Raw genomic sequence first — 23,247 nt, forward strand, 5'->3', positions numbered from 1 at the left:
ATGGAAAAGCTAGATGCACAGACAGTTCATGACAGCGATAGGCACAATAAACTGTCAGTCTGGTCAATCTGATAATACCTTACTCAATGAAAAAATATTGTTTTTGAAACACAATGATGCAGAATGAGAGAATATACTACTAACTGCAAAAAGAAAAGCACACATTTTAAAATAAATCGTGATCACAACTATGTAAAAAAAGTCTACATACAGAAAAGTACTGGAAGGTACATACATCCACCTGTAGCTACAATCATGTTACACTAGTAGGATTAAAAGTGATTCTTTTACTTTAAGAAAAAGTTGTCTAAATTTTCTCTAACAGAGTAATTTTTTAATATGAACGGTTTGCAAAAGAAAATAAACTACATTTTATGTATAATTTAAACCAATTTCTTTATATATCTCAATTTCTACCAAGATATCTAATATGCAAGATGTACATTAAGTCTTTTTACCACATCAGAGAAAATTTAAGGATTAACATTACCTTATTCTACTCATAAAAATAATTAGTGGGAAATCTAATTAAATTAAGATACTCAACATAAATAGGTCATCCAATTAATTGGTTCCATAAATACAAAAATATCAGTACAAGATTTTAATAACCACTCTTAGAATCATCAGTATAGTTATCAGAGTGCAAATTGGTATAACTTGACATGACCTTATTCTGAAACAGACTGTAAAATCAGATATTTTTTGTAAGGTATAAAAATGAAACTCTATCAACACAGGAAACAAAGGCTGCTGTTGCCCCCAAACCAAATTTGCAGAGTAACAGTAAATGGGCTCAGAACGAGCCATCTTACCAATAACGAAAATCAGTCCTAATATTAACTTCCCTCAGGAAAAGTTCTTTACTCATCCTCGCAAATTACAATGCATGATCTCAAAGTATGCAAACCTGATTCCAGAAGGAAATCACATTCCAAATGAGTAATACTGCCAAATCAGACAGAGTATTGTACCAAGTCTTTACCATTGTCAAAAAGATTCAAAAATAACCTTCAATCAGGTCCAACATGTAAAGAACTTGAAATTCATCACACTTGTCCTTACAGCAATAAAAAAGCTGAAGAGAAAAAATGAAAATCAACCACTCTTCTTAAATTAATCAGGGAATTGAAGCCAGAGGGCAAACCTCTACCCTGAAAACTACAGAGACAGGTATATACAGAAAATCACACTGTGCAAGAAGCAAAGCCTGGGAAGATAAATCTTCAGCTGGAGCCAGTATCAGTAGGAACACTATAAACAGTAAATGACAAACTGCTGGAGACTCAGTGTAGACTAGCTTAGAATGAAAAACCGTGAGAGAGCTCAGTCTTTGAAAGGCCCCAACAGTTTCTCGAGTTTTACCTCCAGGAGCCCTACCAGGTTTTCAACTGTGATAATCTGAGAAAAATTTCTTTATTTCCAGCAGGGGGAAGGGAGACATAATAATTCTTAAAATATACCCAAAGCTTTCTGTTCTTCTTAAAAAGGACAGTTTGAAAAGAAAATTATTTTAACAGAACCTAGCCTACCAGGAAGTACCTTACCTAACTCCAGCTCCCTCCAGCCTTCAAAGAACAGAAGAGATACACAAATCAGGTTTAAAAAACTGAGACCTGATCACAATACCACAGAACTCCCAACCACCCTGCCTCCATATCAGTACAACTCTATACAATAACAGAGCATTATAGGTAAAAGAACTTCAAAGTCTGAGACCCCATTTAAAGATTCTCTACATAACCCAAAGACAAAAGAACAAGCCAAATAAGGACACTGCAAGAAATGTTAGCCTCTGACATCAAATACAGGCTTTCTAGGTAGCTCAGTGGTAAAGAATCCACCTGCCAATGCAGGAGACAAGGGTTGGATTCCTGGTTCAGGAAGATCCCAAGAGGAAATGGAAACCCATTCCAATATTCTTGCCTGGAAAATCTCATGGACAGAGGAGGCTGGCAGTCTACAGTCCATTGGGTTGCAAAGAGTCAGACACAACTGAACACATATGCACGGCATGGCATCCTAGTCAGATAAACATAAAGCCTCACACTAAAGATCTATTTAGATAGACATGAGTTTGAGTGAACTCCAGGAGTTGGTAATGGACAGAGAGGCCTGGCATGCTGTGATTCACGGGGTCGCAAAGAGCCGGACATGACTGAGGGACTGAACTGAACTGAAAGATCTATTTACCTCCCCTTTTTTATCTAATATGCCATGTTTAGATAGCAATAACAAATTACAAAGCATTGTAAAGGCAAAAAAAAACACAATCTGAAGAAACAAAGCATGCCTCAAAACCAGACTCTAATTTTAGAATTAGCAATGGGTTAAAAAAAGGCTATGGTAAATATGCAAAGGGCTCTAATGGAAAAACTGAACAACATGTAAGAACAAATGGGTAATAAAAGCAGAACATGGAAACTCTAAGAAAAGATCAATAGGAAATGTTACAAATCAACAACAATGTAATAGAAAACAAAAATGTCTTTAGTAATAAACACCAAACCAGATCCAGGAAGCTCAGTGTACACCAAACAGGACAAATACTAAAATACTTACACCTAGGCATATCATATTAAAACTACAGAGAAACAGATGTGTAAATCAACAGAAAAAAGAAGAGACAGAAACAAAGAGAGGAAAAAAAAAAAAAAAACCTTATCTACAAAGAAGTAAAATAAGAATTACATTGAACTTTCTCTTCAGAAACCATGCAAACAAAATGAGTGAAATAAACACCAACCTAGAATTCTGTACCCAACAAAATTATCCTTCAAAAGTGGGGAGAGGGGGGAAACCTTCTCAGGCAAAAATTGAGAAAACTGAAAACCTACTGATCTGCCTTGCAAGAAATGTAAAAACAAGTTCTTCAGATAGAAAGAAAATTATATACTGGTAAGAAACATGGATTATATAAAGAAATGAGCATAAGAAAAGCAATATATGAAGGCAAAACTAAAACTCTTATTTTTCTTATTCTTAATCTAATAAATAATGTGTTCAAAACCATATATTTTGTGATCACAGCTTATAGGAAACTTGAATGAATGACAGAAATGCGATAAAGGATAGGAGAAAGGAATTGAGAACCCTCTAAGGTACTTGTGTATCCATGAAGTAGTATAGTATTATTTGAAAATGAACTTGAATTACCTAGAAATGTATAAATGTTAACTTTGAGGCAACCATTCAAAAAAGTTTCTTTTAAGATACATAATGATATGCTATAAGAGGACAGAAAATGGAACCATATAAAATGCTCAATTAAAATGAGAGACAGCAGAAAGAGTGGAAGGCCAAAAAAAAAAAATTAAAAAGAAAAAAAAAAAAGAAACTAAGAACGAGAGCAAGTAATAAAGTAAAGTAAAGTAAAGTCACTCAGTCGTGTCTGACGCTTTGTGACCCCGTGGACTGCAGCCCACCAGGCTCCTCAATCCATGGGATTCTGGAAAACATTTAAAATACGGTAAATACTAATAAGTATATCAATAATTACTTTAAATGTCAGTGATCTACATACACCAATTCAGAGTGACAAGACCCAACTATATGTTGTCTGCAAAAACCCACTTATAAAGGCATAGATTTACTAAAGGAAAAGGGATAAAGTAAGATACACTATGCTAACACTAACCAAAAGAAAACAGAAAGAGCTGACTTCAAAGCAAGGAAGATTTCCAGAATAAGGAGAGACAGTATATAATGATAGAGCATTGATTCTCCAAGAAGATATAACTATCCTTATATACATGCAGCTAACAACAGAACTAAATACTTGAGATAAAAACTAGTAGAACTGCAAAAAGAAATACATAAATTCACTATTATATCTGAAGATTTCAATACCGCACTATCAGTAAATGAACCAACAGGCTGAAAATCAGTAAGAATATCACAGAGCTGAACAGCACCATCAATTAACTGGATCTAATGGACATCCACAGAGGCTTCCCAGGTGGCACAGTGGTAAAGAATGCCCCCGCCACTGCAGGAGACACGGAGACGTGGGTTCAATGCCTGGGTTTGGAAGACCCCCTGGAGCAGTAAATTGCAACCTGCTCCAGTATTCTTGCCTGGAAAATTCCATAGACAGAGGAGCCTGGTGGGCTATAGTCCATGGTCTTGCAAAGAGTTAGACATAAGTGAACACAGCACACAATTGACATCTATAGACTACTTCATTCAACAATAGCAGAATATACATTCTTCTCAAGCTCAGAGGGAACATTCACCAAGCAGACTATATTCTGGGCTAGGAAATACACCTTAACAAATTTAAAAGAACAGATATCAAATGAAATATGGTCTCAGACCACAATGAAATTAAGCTAGAAATTAGTAACAGTAGACAGCCAGAAAATCCCCAAGTATGTAGATATTAACAACATATACAAATGATACATGAATCAAAGTGTTGAGGATTTTTTAAAAAATTTTTAACTAAATAAAAATGAAAATAAAGCATAAAAATCTGTGGGATACAGCAAATACCGTACTACATTTTCTCTCTCAGAAAGAAACTTAACACTGGATGCATATATTTAAATTTAAAAAGTAAAGCTGACCACTCAAGTTTCTGCCTTAGGAAACAAGGAAAAGAAAAAATTAAATTCAAAATAAGCAGCAGAAAGTAAATAATAAAAATCAGAGCAGAAATCAGTGAAATTAAAAACAGTAAACAAGAAAATCAACAAAACTAAAAGCTGGTTCTTTGAGAAGATCAATAAAATGAATAAACTGCTAGCCAAGCTTCCTAAGGAGAAAAGGAGTGAAGAAGTCAATTACTAATATCAGACATGAAAGATAGGCCATCACTAGCAATCCTACAGATATTAAAAGGATAATAAAGAAAGATTTGAATAATTCTATGCCCACAAATTTGCTAACTTAGAAGAAATGGACCAATTCCTTGAAAGACACAATCTGCCAATGCAAACTCAAGGAGAAACAGATCATGTGAATAGGCCTATACTGGTCAAAGAAGCTGAAAAAACAACTCTTCACTTTCCACTAGTACACTGTAAGTCAATTATACTTCAATAAAAAATAAAGAAAATTTTAAAAAAGGAAAATGTGTTCAACATGGTCTTCCTTCCTTGCTTTTTTTCCTGCGGAATTGCAGGAGTAGCTGGGGAGGAGGGGAAAGAAATTTTCTAGATTTTCAAGCATCCAAAAATCAAAAAAATAAATACTACAGAGAAAGTGAAGACTGTGAATCACAAAAGGAATCAAATACTTCCATAGTCTACATCATGCTTGCTTCAGAAAAGGTTATTTCATTTTCTGAAGTCAGCTGAGAGAGTAGAGCAACAAAACATTTTTCTAACTTTAAATGAATTAACTGACCTGAAGAATGTCTCTATTCTAAATACAACATTCATACTGAAAAATAAAATATAGTAAGTCAGAGAGAATGGAATGGACTAGAATGGGCTAATGCCATGTTTACCCAATATCTTCATTAATGATTTTAACTCAAGCAAACAAAACATAAATAAGGCTATATTCACGTCAGAATACATCAGATTAGCACTTAAAGCATCCTCTATTTCTTTTTTTAATTTTGTCACTCCAACAAAACTAATCCAATGACTAGTATACCAATACAGTATACAGCAGACACTCAACAATTACAGAACTTTAGAACCTGAGAGCTAGAGAGGCCCTCAGAGATACATTCCTATTCTCTTCTTTCAAACCTCCCCTTTTACCCATTGAGAAACTAACAGCTGGAGAAGACCGTAACTTTTCCAAGCTATTATAGTTAACAGCAGGACAGAAAGTATCTTTTTGCCTTTTCATACTGTTCATGGGGTTCTCAAGGCAAGAATGCTGAAGCGATTTGCCATTCCCTTCTCCAGTGGACCACATTTTGTCAGAACTCTCCACCATCACCTGATGCGAAGAACTGACTCATTTGAAAAGACCCTGATGCTGGGAAAGATTGAAGGCGGGAGGAGAAGGGGACGACAGAGGATGAGATGGTTGGATGGCATCACAGACTCAATGGACATGAGTTTGAGTAAGCTCCAGGAGCTGGTGATGGACGGTGAGGCCTGGCGTGCTGCGGCCTATGGGGTCACAAAGAGTCGGACACAAGTAGGCAACCAAACTGACTGACTAACTGGACAGAAACTAGAACCAAAGCATCTTGATTTCCATACTGGTATTCCTTCCACAATATACCATGCTGTTGTTAACAACTCTGATGAGCCTGAGATTTTTAACCTACATGCATGCAAAGCAATGAGACTGTGAGAGTTTCCTGGCTACTGAGAACCAAAAGCATCTAGCCACACACAGACTGAACACAGAACTGAAACCATATACTCTGCAATGCATTTAATACTACCCACCCCTCAAATTTCCACTTGGAACTTGTGAATTTGACCTCACTTGGAAACAGGATCTCTGCAGATGTAATCAAGGTAACATAAGGTCATACTGGATTAGGGTGGGCTCTAATCCAACGACTAGTATCCTTATAAAAAGAAGGCAATTTGGACAGAGATACAGAGGGAAGATCCCCTAGAGGCAACCTATTCCAGTATTCTTGCCTGGAGGACCCATGGACAGAGGAGCCTGGCAGGCTACAGTCCATAGAGTAACAAAGAGTCACGCACACACAGAGGGAAGACCACCATGTGAAGATGGAGGTAGAGATTAAAGGTATGCTGCCACAAGCCAAGAAACACCAAAGATTGCTTAAAAATACCAGAACCTCGAAAAGAGGAAAGAATTATTCCCCTAGAGGCTATTCTTTTAAGTGACTAATTAGTCACTAATTATACAGCAATTTGTTATAGCATCCCTAGGAAACTAAAACACCTACACACATACATACACACACCCCTTTCTGTGTACACGAGCCTGGCTTTACTAGTCCAATGTCTTCATTAGCATACTCTACTATTTCAGGATATTCTTGCGGGGAACATAACTTGATTGTTCATTACAGAAATTTCACAAAAGACTCATCAAGACTCCAAAAGAAAGCATCAACAGTTTTTTTAAATACTTGCATTGCTGTTTCGATCAATTCTAAATTGTTGTATTGATATTCGTGATACTTATTCAATATTAATCAAGCTCCATCATCACCACTGCAAGACTCAAATAAAATCAAACTTCAAATTCTAAAATTTTCACCTTGACTTTGCCCTTTTAAGGTATTATCAAATATCTGTCAAGGTGGTTTTCTCCTTTACCACAGTAAGCAATAAACTCAACTTTGTTTTATCAATAGGTTGTGTTAGTAATATTTGGTGAGCCAGTATCAGATAATCCTGGCAGAAAATATGATACCCCTGGGTCAGAAACAAAGAGAAGTTTACTAATCAAAACAACAGCTGTAGTCAGTGTATCATCTTTTGCACTGGTTCCCCAAGCTCCAATTCCTAAAGGGCAATACAAGGAAAGCCAGGTGATGCTGCACACACAGCGGGTTACATTACAGGAGAAGAAAGCTGAAACCTAGGAACCGTCAATATTTTAAAGGAGTTGCAAGCAAAAATATCCCACCTTTTCCCAAGAGAGATTATCTTGATTATCCTGGACAGTAAGGAAATCTGCCCTCTGTTGTTATGGAAATACTATTTCTATCTTCTCAGGCTGGCTGTGATGCAAATCTCTTTCAAAAGAGGGCCCTCAACAAAAGCTGCCAATGTCTCTGGCTCAGAAGATGCGCTAAAGCATAAGAGATCATAGAGAATCACCTCTCAATAGGTATCTCCCTTGTCCTAAAGGGCTAGAGACTTTAGGAAATCAGGATGAAGTTAGTATAAAGCAATGAGTAGAAAATGTTCGAGGAAGAAAACGTTTAGACAAAAAGGTATACTACCTGTATAACCTCAAATCACTTTGTGTGTCTTAAACAGTCTCTCTCAACAAGCCTGTATATCAAATACACAAAAGTAAATAATTATATGTTTGATTCTTACTTTTATTTTAAACTATTACATTTTCAAAACAGTATACTGAATGAGGGTTTTTGTTTTGTTTTCTTTACTAATTTTCTAGGTTTAGTAGTGCTCGCGAAGAAAAAAAAGAGAAACAGGGACTTGCCTGGAGGTTCAGTGGTTTAATGCTCTGCACTTCCACGGCAGGGGGCACAGATTCAGTCCCTGGTCAGGACACTGAACATCCTCCTGCTGTGCAGTGCAGCCAAAATTAAAAGAAAAAAATAGAAAACTGTTTACTAGTTCTGAACTTCACCAATTTTACCTGTAAATACGATTATTAAATGAAATCCTCAAGAGCAGAATATAATCCACATTTTAGAGTACTTAGATTTTTAACCCAGAAATCCAAGGTCCAAATTTATCTAAAATTTGTACAACTTTGGGTCTCATTTAATATTATACATTTTAAATTAATCCACATAAAAATTTTAAGGTTGCTGAAAAATAAAACATAATTTGCTAGATTTTTCTAGCTACATATTTAGTATCAGCATATTTTTGCATCTGTTTAAAAATGAAGATCCTATCTCATACCCTTTCAATAGTAACCTTTTTTAACTTAAAATCAGTTGAAAGAGAAATTAAAACTGAGTTTTGCAAATAAACAATTTTAAATTGAGCAATTTAACTTTATTTCAACTCTAAGATCAAGCAATGATCCCTGGAGGAAGAGAGGCAATATGGTGAGTAAAATGAGCACTACATAACGTGTCTCCAGATAGCTGTGTGACTAAATCATATCACCTCACCTCTCCAGGTCTCCACTTTCCTATTTACAAAAAAAAAAAAAAAAAAAGTATTAGACTAAATGTTCCTTAAGGTCCATGTCACTTAACAGTTCTACAAGTACAGTTTTCACAGTTCTGATTGATTCTATTTTCTCATGATTTCAGAAAATTAACTTTCTACTTCTTGCCCTGACAAGCTTGAAGAATCCACAGATGCAATGGGGCTCTAATGAACTCAAAGAAGTCCACTAATGGGTGGGACTAAGTCATTCATTCAGCAAGTAGTAATACTTGCGGTAGAAATAATTCTTTTAGAAAACACCAAAATCTAAAATGACCCTCACCATGAAGAAGTTCAATCGTCTACTTGAGAATGTAGGTACATGAAATTCTAATAGACTTCAGGAACTATATAATATTTACCTTAAAATTTCATGACATGCTCTTCAGCAAATGGAATCAGTATTCCTACAAACTCAGCGTCTGCCTACAATGAGGGAGACCTAGGTTCTAGCCCTGGGTCGGGAAGTTCCCCTGGAGAAGGAAATGGCAATCCACTCCAGTATTCTTGCCTGGAAAATCCCATAGACGGAGGAGCCCAGTAGGCTACAGTCCATGGGGTCGCAAAAAGTCAGACACGACTGAGCAACTTCACTTCACTTCACAAACTAGTAGTTCATCTCTTTTTCTAATATTTGGCTTTCAGTAATGTTTTAGAAACACTGGAAAAGACCCTGACGCTGGGAAAGATAGAAGGCAGGAGGAGAAGGGGACAACAGAGGACAAGATGGTCGGATGGCATCACCGACTCAATGGACATGAGTTTGAGCAAGATCTGGGAGATGGTGATGGACTGGGAGGCCTGGCGTGCTGTAGTCCATGTGGTCGCAAAGAGTCAGACACGACTGAGCAACTGAACAACAACAAATGTTTCTCATGTTTATTATAAAGTTATGCCAGATAACTAATAGAATTAATAAGACACTCACAAAAGAGCTCAAATTCTGAAGAACTTCTGAGCATAGTATCATCTTTGACTCTGTGCTGAATCTGCCCAATGAACAAACATTCTCTCAGGAACATCTTTAAAATGCTCTGTCTCTGCCTAAAATGTTTTATCTATTTCTGAAACGTTCCCTGAGAACATAATATAGCATACCACTTATCTAACGGGGACTATGAAAGTTATATAATTTATCTAAAGACACGCAGAAACATGAGAACAGGTCAAAGTTGCACTGACTCTTTTTAGTGTTCAGGCTTTGGAGGTGAAATTGAAACCAACATTTTCTGAATCTAAGCATGACATTTTGCTCAAAATATTTTTACTTCTATAGCACATAATGAACTAGATATTCCTTGTAAATATTTAAATAGCTTTTTGATACCACTAAATAAGCTAATCTTTCATATTACTAATTTAATTTCCCCAAGGCAGAATGACAGTTTCCATCATTTTCATCCCAAATATTCATTCAAGAAAGTTTAAATTGACTTTTCATGCTCAACCTTTGTCCTTTTTACATACATTTTTAAGACAGAAGAATTCTTATAAATACTTGACTTTTATAAACAGGTAACTCCTGGAGCTCCCTATATGAGGGTTAACTACATAAAAAGTTGTACATTTCTGATCTGCCACTATACTGAGGAAAGCTACCTAATTTTTCCATAATAAGGATAACACATAAGTTCCAATATACCCCCATCTTATAATTTTCATCACCTCTCTTTCTATACTCAAATGATCATTTAAAAAAAGATCATAAATTGCAAGTCTCTTCCCATACCCATAAGATCTGTTAATTTTTTTCTAGTTAATTTTTAATGACATTTTAAAAAAGAAATGCAACCCCAATCCAAAAAGGCAACAGTTAAATCATTGTGATCTCTTTAAAAACAAGTAACATTATTTTAATAAAGACTATATAATCACATTTTTATTTTAAACTGTATGACTCCACAGTAAATATATTATATACCATGACAAGTGGAATTTATTCCTAAAACTAAGGAGAGCATAACATACAAAAATTTATGTAATATGCCACATCAACAAAATGAAGGAAAAACTCACATGATCATCTCAACTAACACATAAAAAGTGTTTTACAAAATTCAACATCCTTTCATGATAAAAAACACTCAAATAAACAGGAATAGAAGGAAACTACCTCAACATAATAAAGCCATATATGAAAAGCTCACAGCAAACAACATACACAATGGTGAAAGACTAAAAGCTTTTCCTGTAAGATCAGGAACAAGGTAAGAATGCTCACTTTCATCACTTCTATTGGCTACAGCACTGAAAGCTCAAGTGAGAGCAATTACGAAAAAGAATACAAGGCATTCAAACTGAAAAAGATAAAATAAAATTATCTCTGCTTGCAGATAATGTGGTCTTCTATGTAGAAAACCCTACAGACTCCACCAAAACAACTGTTAGAAGTAATAAATGAATTCAGCAAAAAAAGATACAAAGACTAAAGTCAGTTGCATTTCTATATGCAAACAATGAACAAACTGAAAAGAAAATTACAAAAATAACTTAATTGACAATAGCATAAAAAAGAACAAAATACTTAGGAAATAACTTAACCAAGGAGGTGAAAGGCTTGTACAATGAAAACAATAAAACACTGCTGAAAGAAATTAAAGAAGACATAAATAAATGGAAACAAACCTCACGCTAATATTCTAAAAGACTTAATATTGCTAAAATGTCAATACTACCCAAAGCAATCTACAAAGCCTATGCAATGCTTATCAAAATCCCAAAGAATTTTGCACAAAGAGAGAAAAAAGTATCCTAAAATTCTCACAGACTCTCAAGAGACCTCAACTAGCCAAGAAAATCTTGGAAAAGAACAGAAAAACTAGAGGATTCACACTTCCTGATTTCAAATTTTCACTGGAATGCTATAGTAATCAAAACAGGGCAGCACTGTCATAAAGACAGACACACAGACTAGTGAAAAAGGGCTTAGAAATAAACTCGCACATATATGCTCAAATGATTTTTGATAAGGGTGTTAAGACCATTCAGTGGGGAAAAAGTAAGTCTTTTGAACAAATGACTGCCGAGGAAACTGGTCCACACACCTAATGACATTTACAAAAATTAACTGAAAATGGATCAAGAACCTAAATGTAAGACTTAAATAATAAAATTCTTAGAAGAAACAAAGCACTAAAGCATCAGGACATTGAATTTCACAATGATTTCTTGGACAGGCGGACACCAAAGGCACAAGTAAAAAAGAAATTAAAAAACAAATTTGACTTCATGAAAATTAAAAATTTTGTGCACAAGATACTATGCATAGAATAAAAAGGAAACCCACAGAATAGGATAAAATACTTGCAAATCCTATATCTGATAAGAAATTGATGCAGACTTCCAAAGAATAGCAAGGAGAGATAAGAAAGGCTTCTTCGGCGATCAATGCAAAGAAATAGAGGAAAACAACAGAACGGGAAAGACTAGAGATCTCTTCAAGAAAATTAGAGATACCAAGGGAACATTTCATGCAAAGATGGGATCGATAAAGGACAGAAATGGTATGGACCTAACAGAAGCAGAAGATATTAAGAAGAGGTGGCAAGAATACACAGAAGAACTGTACAAAAAAGATCTTCACGACCTGGATAATCACGATGGTGTGATCACTCACCTAGAGCCAGACATCCTGGAATGTGAAGTCAAGTGGGCCTTAGGAAGCATCACTACGAACAAAGCTAGCAGAGGCGATGGAATTCCAGTTGAGCTATTTCAAATCCTGAAAGATGATACTGTGAAAATGGTGCACTCAATATGCCAGCAAATTTGGAAAACTCAGCAGTGGCCACAGGACTGGAAAAGGTCAGTTTTCGTTCCAATCCCAAAGAAAGGCAATGCCAAAGAATGCTCAAACTACTGCACAATTAATGCTCAAAATTCTCCAAGCCAGGCTTCAGCAATACGTGAACTGTGAACTTCCAGATGTTCAAGCTGGTTTTAGAAAAGGCAGAGGAACCAGAGATCAAATTGCCAACATCCGCTGGATCATGGATAAAGCAACAGAGTTCCAGAAAAACAATCTATTTCTGCTTTATTGACTATGCCAAAGCCTTTGACTGTGTGGATCACAAGAAACTTGGAAAATTCTGAAAGAGATGGAAATACCAGACCACCTGACCTGCCTCGTGAGAAACCTATAGTCAGGTCAGGAAGCAACAGTTAGAACTGGACATGGAACAACAGACTGGTTCCAAATAGGAAAAGGAGCATGTCAAGGCCGTATATTGTCACCCTGCTTATTTAACAGAGTACATCATGAGAAACACTGGACTGGAAGAAACACAAGGTGGAATCAAGATTGCCGGGAGAAATATCAATAACCTCAGATATGCAGATGACATCACCCTTATGGCAGAAAGTGAAGAGGAACTAAAAAGCCTCTTGATGAAAATGAAACAGGAGAGTGAAAAAGTTGGCTTAAAGCTCAACATTTAGAAAATTAAGATCATGGCACCCAGTCCCATCACTTCATGGGAAATAGATGGGGAAACAGTGGAAACAGTGTCAGACTTTATTTTGGGGGACTCCAAAATCACTGCAGATGGTGATTGCAGCCATGAAATTAAAAGACGCTTACTCCTTGGAAGAAAAGTTATGAGCAACCTAGATAGCATATTCAAAAGCAGAGACATTACTTTGCCGACTAAGGTCCATCTAGTCAAGGCTATGGTTTTTCCTGTGGTCATGTACGGATGTGAGAGATGGACTGTGATGAAAGCTGAGCTTTGAAGAATTGATGCGTTTGAACTGTGGTGTTGGAGAAGACTCTTGAGAGTCCCTTGGACTGCAAGGAGATCCAACCAGTCCATTCTGAAGGAGATCAGCCCTGGGATTTCTTTGGAAGGAATGATGCTGAAGCTGAAACTCCAGTACTTTGGCCACCTCATGCAAAGAGTTGACTCATTGGAAAAGACTTTGATGCTGGGAGGGATTGGGGGCGGGAGAAGAAGGGGACGACCGAGGATGAGATGGCTGGATGGTATCACTGACTCGATGGACGTGAGTCTGGGTAAACTCCAGGAGTTGGTGATGGACAGGGAGGCCTGGCGTGCTGCGATTCATGGGGTCGCAAAGAGTCGAACACGACTGAGCGACTGAACTGAACTGAACCCTAGAACTCAACAACAACAAACCAGCATGACTCAAAATTGAGAAAAGGACTTGAAACGACATTTCTCCAAAAATATATAAATTACCAACATGAAATGACACGAAAAGATGCTCAATGTCAGCAATCATTACGGCAACGCAAATGAAAACTTAAGTACAATACCACCTCATAACCATTAAGATGGTTACTTAAAAAAAAAAAAAGAAAGAAAATAATAAGCACTGGCAAGGATGTGAAGAAACTGGGAGCCTTGTGTACTACTGGCGGAAATATAAAATGGTGTAGCTCCTGTGGAAAACAGTAGGGTGGTTTCTCAAAAAAGTAAAAATAGAATTATCTTATGATCTAGCAATTTTTCTTCTGAGTATATACACAAAAAGAAATAAAAGCAGGGCCTTGAAGAGATCACTGTACACCCGTGTTCACAGCCACACTATTCACAGTAGCTAAAACATGGAAGCAACCCAACTATATTCATCAACTGATGAGTAGATAAGCAAAATGTGATATATACACACAATGAAATATTATTAAAACTTAAAAAGGGATGAAAATTCTGCAATATGCTACAAATGGATGCACCTTGAGCACATTACACTAAGTGAAATGAGTCAGTCATAGAAAGAGACTTACTGTATAATTCCACTCATATAAAGTACTTAGAGTGGCCAAAAGCATAAAGACAGAAAGCATTGTGCTGGTTGCCAGGGACTGGGGGAGCAGAGAATGGAGAGTTATTGTTTAATGGGTATAGAGTTTCAGTTTTACAAGATGAAAAGTTATGAGGATGGATGGTGGTGATGCCTACATAACAATGTGAATATACTTAACACCATTGAGCTGTAGATTTTAAAATGGTTAAGGTAAATTTTATGTGCATTTTATCACAGGATTAAAAAAGAAGAAAGCACGACTGCAATAGTCACCAAAAACTAGAAACTCCCCACGTGTCCATCATATGGTGAATGGATAAACTAACTGTATATGTATATAGATAGGTAGATAGTTAGATGGATAGATAGAATTAGTCGCTCATCATGTCTGACTCTTTGCCACCCCATGGACCCCAGGCTCCTATGTCCACGGAATTCTCCAGGCAAGAATACTGGAGTAGAAACCCATTCCGCTCTCCAGGGGACCTTCCAGACTCAGGGTCTAAAACCAGGTCTCCTACCCTGCAGGATTCTTTACTGTCAGAGCCACCAGGGAACTGACTGCAGTATATCCATACAATAGGACACTACTCAGCAACAAAAAGAATGAACTACAGGTACACACAACATGGGTAACTCCAAATGCATTGTGCTAAATGAAAGAAGCTAGATTTTAAAAGCTACACATTAAATGATTTCACTTAAATGGTATACTGGAAAAAGTAAACTACAGGGACAAAAAAAACAGATCTGTGGTTGCTAGAGATTGAGATGGAGAGAGGGGTTGACTACAAAAAGGCAACAAGAGTGAATTTGGAAGATTATGGTAATGAACATATATTTGTCAAAATTAACAGACTTAACAAAAAATAAAAAAATAAAAATTTGAATGTATACCTGAAATATGAATGAGAATGAAATCTTTCAAAATAAGCTACTAAAAATTTCAAAATATCTTAAGATGAGTAGTTTATTTTCAGCACTAAAGATGCCACATGATGAAAAGGTACAGTGTACAATATTCACCCACAACTTACCTAGCACCTTAAAGTAAAACACTATTAAATAGGAAATAAAACATTTTTCATTTTATGCACTGCAAATTGTACATAATAGGTAGCGTGGTAGGTTCATAATTCAGTAAGAGTTTAAACTGATTTGGCCTTTCTACTTCACTGGTGTATACATATGTAACTTAAAATACAAAATTATCCATTTCTAAAAATATTAACATATAATTGGAAAAGAGAAGTACTGTCCACAAAATCTACTAACCTGAATTTGTTCAGTTAATCAATAACTGCAATAGAACTCTTTATCAAAACTGGAAACACCATCAGGGTCATTGGTGTTCTCTTAGAAAAAGCAGCAACCTGGAACAAAAAATATACATATATAATATGAACCTCAGTCAAACTTCAGTTACCATTATGTGCTTTCTAAAGTCCCCTTTTTTTTTCCCTTATGTAGCTTTTATATACTTTTCTAAAGTTCCCTTTTATATACTTTTCTAAAGTCCCCTTTTTTCCCCTATGTAGCTACTCATAACGTGTAAATTTTGCATATTCACTTATTCTTCAGGCCACACCTTTCAATATGCCTCAGATACGCAGATGACACCACCTTTATGGCAGAAAGTGAAAAGGAACTAAAGAGTCTCTTGATGAAGGTGAAAGGGAAGAGTGAAAAAGCTGGCTTAAAACTCAACATTCAAAACACTAAGCTCATGGCATCTGGTTCCATCAGTTCATGGCAAATAAATGGGGAAACAACAGAAGCAGAGACAGACTTTATTTTCTTGGCCTCCAAAATCACTATGGACGGTGACTGCAGCTGTGAAATTAAAAGATGCTTGCTCCTTAGAAAAAAAAGTATAACAAACCTAGACAGCATATTAAAAAGCAGAGTGATTACTTTCCTGACAAAAGTCCGTATAGTCAAAGCTATGGTTTTTCCAGTAGTCATATATGGGTGTAAGAGTTGGACCATAAAGAAGGCTGAGCACCAAACAATTGATGCTTTTGAACTGTGATGTTGGAGAAGACTCTTGAGAGTCCTTTGGACTGCAAGGAGATCAAACCAGTCAATCCTAAAGGAAATCAACCCTGAAGATTCACTGGAAGGACTGATGCTGAAGCTGAAGCTCCAATACCCTGGCCACCTGATGCAGAGAGCCAACTCACTGGAAAAGACCCTGAGGCTGGCAAAGATTGAAGGCAGGAGGAGAAAGGGACAGCAGAGCAAGAAATGGTTCAGATGGCATCACCAACTCAATGGACAGGAGTCTGAGCAAACTCCAGGAGAAGGTAAAGGACAGGGAAACCTGGTGTGCTGCAGTCCATGAGGTCGCAGTTGGACATGACTGAGCGACTGAACAATACCAACAATGCCTTTCAAATCCCACTAAGAAACAGCCTTTCATTTTGCAAATTATATTCAAACATAGTAACACTCAGTGTCTTAATTTGCTTCATAGTTCATCTTAAAATAAATCTGCACCTATAAAACTACTTTGTGAACACAAAATTCTTAATTTTGTCTACATCTTAACACAAGGTCAATCAGAAACATCTCTTTCCAGATCAAAGTTTGAAGTCATCTACATCCCTATACCTCAGTTAGCTCTACAATCTCATTTCTGACTATATTCCACACAAACTTTGATTCAAGTCAATTTAATTTGCTTGTTTTCCACAGAACAATTCTGTCATTCTCAGCTGTCACCAGGCAACACAGCATTCCTTCTTTTTAAAAGAAGGATTTTTCCTCCCTTATCCTCTTTGTTAATCAATGCATATTCATCAACTTTCTCAAAATGCAGCTCCTCATTCCTGCCTGAGAGCAGATAAAATCATTCTGTACTCCATTCATCTCTGCAAGAATATTTTGTTTCCTTTGATATGTGCCATCCCATATAGTCTTCTGGTTAGCAACACTATCTCCTACTTCTTTCGTCACCTATTCTCCATCATCTGGTAACATGTTTGACACACAGCACTATGATTAACCGACAAGTGAAATGGTCTTAATGAAGATTCACACATCATATGCTGTTCACTGAGTGTGTACATATGTGCAGCTCACCAAGTAGAAAAACCCAAGAATAACATAAAGACACAAAACACTCCATGGAAACATGTCTTTCTGCCAGTTAATTTACTGTCGTTACAACATGAGATTATTTTCAAATTGTCAGATGTAGTCTTTCTCCAATGACAGCAAAGCCTATTGAAACCAATTTCTGATGATTAGAAATAATACAGAAAAATCATTACCAGTTCCATCTCCCCAAAAGTAATCCAACTATGTCCATTCTAAATTCCAAGAGTCAAAAATTTATTCTGAGACACAAGAGCCTATAAAAACATTTAATAAATAATTCTAAACCAAAAGCAAGCACATTTGTATATTGTCTTAAGGTAAAAACATCTGTCAGCAATGCAGGAAACCCGGGTTCGATCCCTGGGTCAGGAACATGCCCTGGAGAAGAAAACGGCAACCCACTCCAGTATTCTTGCCTGGGAAATCCCATGGACAGATGAGCCTGCCAGGGTACATTCCATGGAGTCCAAAGACTCAGATACAACTGAGCAACTAACACTTTACAATTTACATTATCTTTTCTGAAAATTCTCATTGAAAAGGACAAACCACTCCCAAGTCAACTACCCCCAGGGCCCATAAACTGACAATTCTTAAATGGCCGTTAACTACAAAATCAGTCAAGGCTCATCGTGATTCCTTCACAAAACTTCACCAGCCTCCCACAATAATTCAGTATTATGGGATTTATACTTCATCATGAAGTAACTGGTACCAGATTTCTCTTTAGTCAGTAAACAACTGCAAAACTAGGCAAAATAGATGACAGGACAGTTTCCAGACACTGGACAACAATTAGTGTAGATCTGTACTCTCTGAGAGATGAAAACAAGCTAGATAAGCCTACATACACCTTGACTTTCTGCTAAGAGACATGTTACAGACACTACTGCAGGCAGGGAGATCCAAAGTAGAGCACAGCAGGGTCACCAACATGAAAAGACAAACATCAGAGCTCAGAAGGGATATATGGCAATTATTACTGGAATACTATACCAGAGAGGAGGGAGTAATGAAGAAAAAAGTCTCAGACATCTTCTCTTGAGTCTTTGGCTTCATGCTAATTTGCACATACTTAGGATTAAAACTCCTGGTGGGCTACGATCTATAGGGTCACAAAAAGTCAGACACGACTGAAGTGACTTAGCATGCACCCACACAGGGTAAAACTCCATAAGGCAAAGATGAGGGGGGTAGGGAATCTGCTGGGGAGCTAAGAAAAATGACCAGTTCATTCAGAGCTAGGGACATGTGAGTTGTACCTAACCAGAGGAGAGCAACCTTGCATACTCTGGACAATAAGCAGAGGCCTCAGCAGGGCTGAATTAGTCCCAGAATAAAGATTAATCGATGATGATGCCAGCAGAGCTTAAAAACAAACCCTGAAGGAACAACCTGATCCTCAACTTAACATCTGTAAACAGATGGTGAGCTAAATGGAAAACCTCATAATTCACAGGGCATCAGGTAAAGTATTCAGAAAGGTTCTACCTCAGGAATACAGCAGAATTATACTAAATGGTCCAAATAGGAATACCTTAAAGGATTAAATACATTCTAGGAAAAGCTTCAAGAACATGTTAGAGGAATACAAAAATATCCAGCACCCAACAAAGCATAATTTACAATGTCTTCTGTTACATACCTAACAAGCATTCACTAATTTGCCAAGAAGTTTCAAGAAAAAAAGACAAGAAAATAAGAGACAAATGAGGAGAAGTATCAATGAAAACCAATCCAGAAAGGACACAGTTTTTATAAAACCAGGAAACTAGGATTAAAAGTTATTATAAATGTATTCTATATGCTGTGAAGCTAGAGAAAAGACTTGAGTGCAATTTCAGTTAAAAACACAGAAAAAAGACCCAAATCGAACATCTGAAAAATGAAAGCTAGAATGTTAGAGATGCTCTAGCTGACACTCGGTGAATCAGGCCCTATTCCTAACGTGTGTGAGCTGAGTACTGGATTCCTTCTGGGTGGTTTAGTTTCCTCACAGGCATGTACTGATTAGTACTCAGCTGATTTCCTGGAAGGGACTTCTGCAGATCTGTAACATTCTCTTGCCGCCCTCTCCTCTCTGGTACTCTGCCCCGTGAGCTCTAGCTGCCTCAGATTCTCAGGCTCCCAGCACCATCTCCTCAATCCAGGCCGGTCTCTAGCCTTCTCTGGGGTTCTACTGCTCTACTATTCCATGCCTAAAAACACTCCCCAGGCTAGACCAAGCATAGGTCTCAGCTGTTTCCTGTCTCTCAGGGATCAATGTCTTGGGTTGCCTGATGGCAAATGCCTCAAGAACTGCTGTTTCATGTTTTTTGCCTAGTTATTTCAAGTAAAAGGATACCAATCCCTGTCACTCCAACTTGGCTGGAAGCATTATTTTAATTATTTTAAAGGAAAGTGAAAGTGAAGTCGTTCAGTCATGTCCGACTCTCTGCGACCCATGGACTGTAGCCCACCAGACTCCTCCATCCATGGGATTCTCCAGACAAGAATACTGGAGTGGGTTGCCATTTCCTTCTCCAGGGGATCTTCCCGACCCAGGGATCGAACCCAGGTTTCCCGCATTGCAGGCAGACGTTTTAACCTCTGAGCCACCAGGGAAGCCCGAACTATGAGTTAATCTAACTTTGCGATTGCACTGAAAGCTGAAATTTTCCAAAAATTACATGTATTCAGTTAACACCACTCACCATGTTAATAAGTTATCCTTAACCATATAATAAATGCAGACTATGTGGTTGAATTTCAGAACAGTAACCATAAAAGTGAAATAGGCAATTAGCACACATACAATATTAAGAGAGAATACACAAAGAGGTGGAAAGTAAGCCCCAAAGGAGAAGAACATACTATGTTGTCTCTCTTTTCCTGTAGCATTAATACATACATCAATGAATCTGGTATAACAAGGGAAGTTGCTGCTTCCAACATACATGTTATGCTGGCAAACAGACATCAGTAAGTAGGTAATAATATGCACCCAGAGGCTCAGGCCGCCGCGACAATCAGCTGCCCCACCAGAGATAAGGAACATCTGGGTTTGGAGTCTTCAAATGGGAATAGTTTAACCTTTCCCCGGGCGGCTGAGAGTAGTTCACGGCAAATCTTTTGATTATAGCATGGAGTATAGAAAACAAAAACTTCAGCTACTGCTTTGGTTTCATCAGAAATTCTACAGGCATGTGTCTTATAAGCAGTATATGGCAGAATTTTAAGCCAATCTGAGAGTCTCTGTTTTTCAGAAGAAATTCCAAGTGTTATTTTTGACTACTTCTTACTACTGAATGTCCTGTTGGTGAAACTGAAGGTCTTTTGCTCAGAAGGAATAAATCAAGGAGATTAAATGGAGCCCCTAGGGTTGTGCGGTGTCTAGCAGCCAGAACCTGAGGCTCATGGGCTGCTGAGTGGCTGTAAAGGGCCCCAGTGCTCCACCCTTCCGGGCAGGATGTCACTGAGATCCCTCCAATGGAGCCTCCTGCTGCTGTTGCTCTTCCGTTTCCTGGTGATGTAGCACCTCAGTCTGCATCACCACCACGTGACAGTGTGTCAACTGGATGTACTTCTATGAGTCCATTTACAGACAAGACTTCCACTTCACACTTCAAGAGCATTCAAACTATTCTCATCAAAACTCATTGCTTGTCATCCTAGTGATTTTGCACTCCTCGGATGAGAAGGTCAGACAGGCCATTAGAGTCATTTGGGGTGAAAAGAAGTCTTGGTGGGGATACAAGGTTCTTACATTTTTCTTACTGGGCCAACAGGCTGAAAGTGAAGACAAAGTGTTAGCATTATCTTTAAAGGATAAACACCTCCGTTCTGGCAATATAATACAAGAGTTTTTATAGTCACATACAATAACCTGGGGCTTCCCATGTGGCTCAGTGGTAAAGAGTCTACCTGCCAAGCAGGAGATGTGGGTTCAATCCTTGGGTCAGGAAGATCCCCTGGAGAAGGAAATGGCAGGCTACAGTTCATGGGGTAGCAGAGTCAGACCCAACTTGGCAACTAAATGACAACAATAACCTGATCTTGAAGATGATTATGGCATTTAGGTGGATAACTGAGTTTTGCCCCAATGCTAGGTACATCATGAAGACAGACACTGATGTTTTCATCAATACTGGCAAGTTAGTGTATTATCTTTTAAATTTAAGCCACTCAGAGAAGTTTTTCACAGGTTATCTTCCAATTGATATTTATCCCTACAGAAGATTTTACCAAAAAGCCCACATTTCAAACTTGGAGTATACCTTCAGTGGTAAAGAATCCACCTGCCAATGCAGGAGACATAAGAGACATAAGATCCCTGGGTCAGAAAGATCCCCTGGAGGAGGACATGGCAACCCACTCCAGTAATCTTGCCTGGAGAATGCCATGGACAGAGGAGCCTGGCGGGCTACAGTCTATAGGGTCACAAAGAGTCAGATACGACTGAAGTGACTCAGCATGTGTACCTTCAAGATGTTTCCCCCCAAATGCAGTGGACTGGGTTATATAAGGTTCAGAGGTCTGGTGCTGATACAATTTGTAAAATGACAAGGCACATAAAATCCATCAGGTCTGAAGATATTTATGTTTGGATCTGTTTGAATTTATGAAAAGTGGACATTCTATTCCAGAAAACACCAATCTTTTCTTTTTATATAGGAATCACTTGGATGTCTGTCAACTCAGATGCGTGACTGAAGCCCATGACTTTTCTTCCAAGGAAAGTATCGCATTTTGGCAGGTATGCTACAGAACACCACATGCCATTATTAATCTGACATTCTACCCAACACCTAGAGAAGGAAGGGATACTTTGTGGAAAGTGTTGAAGTAAGGACCATTAAATCTTCAATGGAAAACTCATGGGCCAGTCATTGTGTTGGACATAGAACAGAAATCCACGAAGAGCCCATAGACTGAAGATGGGAGGGTTGCACTTGACCTATGGTTTATACTGACAAGTATCAAGTAGGGCCTTTTAAAGATGATATTCAGAGGAATTAAACATCATAGCTCAATCAGGAAAGAATCTGCCTGCAATGCAAGAGACCCAAGTTCGATTCCAGGGTCAGGAAGATCCCCTGGAGAAGGAAATGGCAACCCACTCTAGTATTCTTGCCAGAGAAATCCCATGGGCAGAGGAGACTGCTGGGCTACAGTCCCTGGGATCACAAGAGTTGGACATGATTTAGTGACTAAATCATCACCACCACCAAGAAGGATCCAAATTTTTGTTAATAAAACTAATAGGACCAAATAATTTGAGGACATCATTCTATGGACTAGAACTTCTTAAAAGGGTTTCATTGAATTATAAAGCTCATTTGTCCATAACAATAAAGCAGTGTGGAATATTATTTATTCACTGAACAATCTAGTCAGTTCAGGATTTTGTATCTATCTTGCATGGATTACCAGTATTTTTAATATATAGTTCTGTGGAAAAAAACTAAAGTTATACCAAAATTTTATCTGTTTTTGGTCATTCACAAGATACTTTAAGATGCTGCAGTATTTCAAAGCTATCAATCTTCATTTAATATTAGTGTTTTGTACTTTCTGAGTGTTTCAGTGCTATGGTTGTTTCAATATTACATAAACAGACCAGTGAAAAATCACTCTTTAAATTTTT

The 23,247-nt window shown here is 37.6% G+C and overlaps 1 protein-coding gene and 1 pseudogene across 2 annotated transcripts in view; one reads left to right on the plus strand and one right to left on the minus strand.

Moving 5' to 3' along the window:
* On the plus strand, nucleotides 1-22,388 carry LOC138096059 (UDP-GalNAc:beta-1,3-N-acetylgalactosaminyltransferase 1-like; annotated as a pseudogene).
* The window catches only part of FUT8 (fucosyltransferase 8), a 318,971-nt gene that overhangs the window by 253,006 nt on the left and 42,718 nt on the right, over nucleotides 1-23,247 (minus strand). For both annotated transcript variants that reach the window (XM_068964112.1, XM_068964113.1), the window contains exon 2: nucleotides 15,795-15,892. The gene's annotated coding sequence lies outside the window, so the exon portion shown is untranslated. The remainder of the gene's footprint in view (nucleotides 1-15,794; nucleotides 15,893-23,247) is intronic.

Source organism: Capricornis sumatraensis, chromosome 2 (assembly GCF_032405125.1).
Source record: "Capricornis sumatraensis isolate serow.1 chromosome 2, serow.2, whole genome shotgun sequence".
In the NCBI taxonomy this organism is placed as follows: domain Eukaryota; kingdom Metazoa; phylum Chordata; class Mammalia; order Artiodactyla; family Bovidae; genus Capricornis; species Capricornis sumatraensis.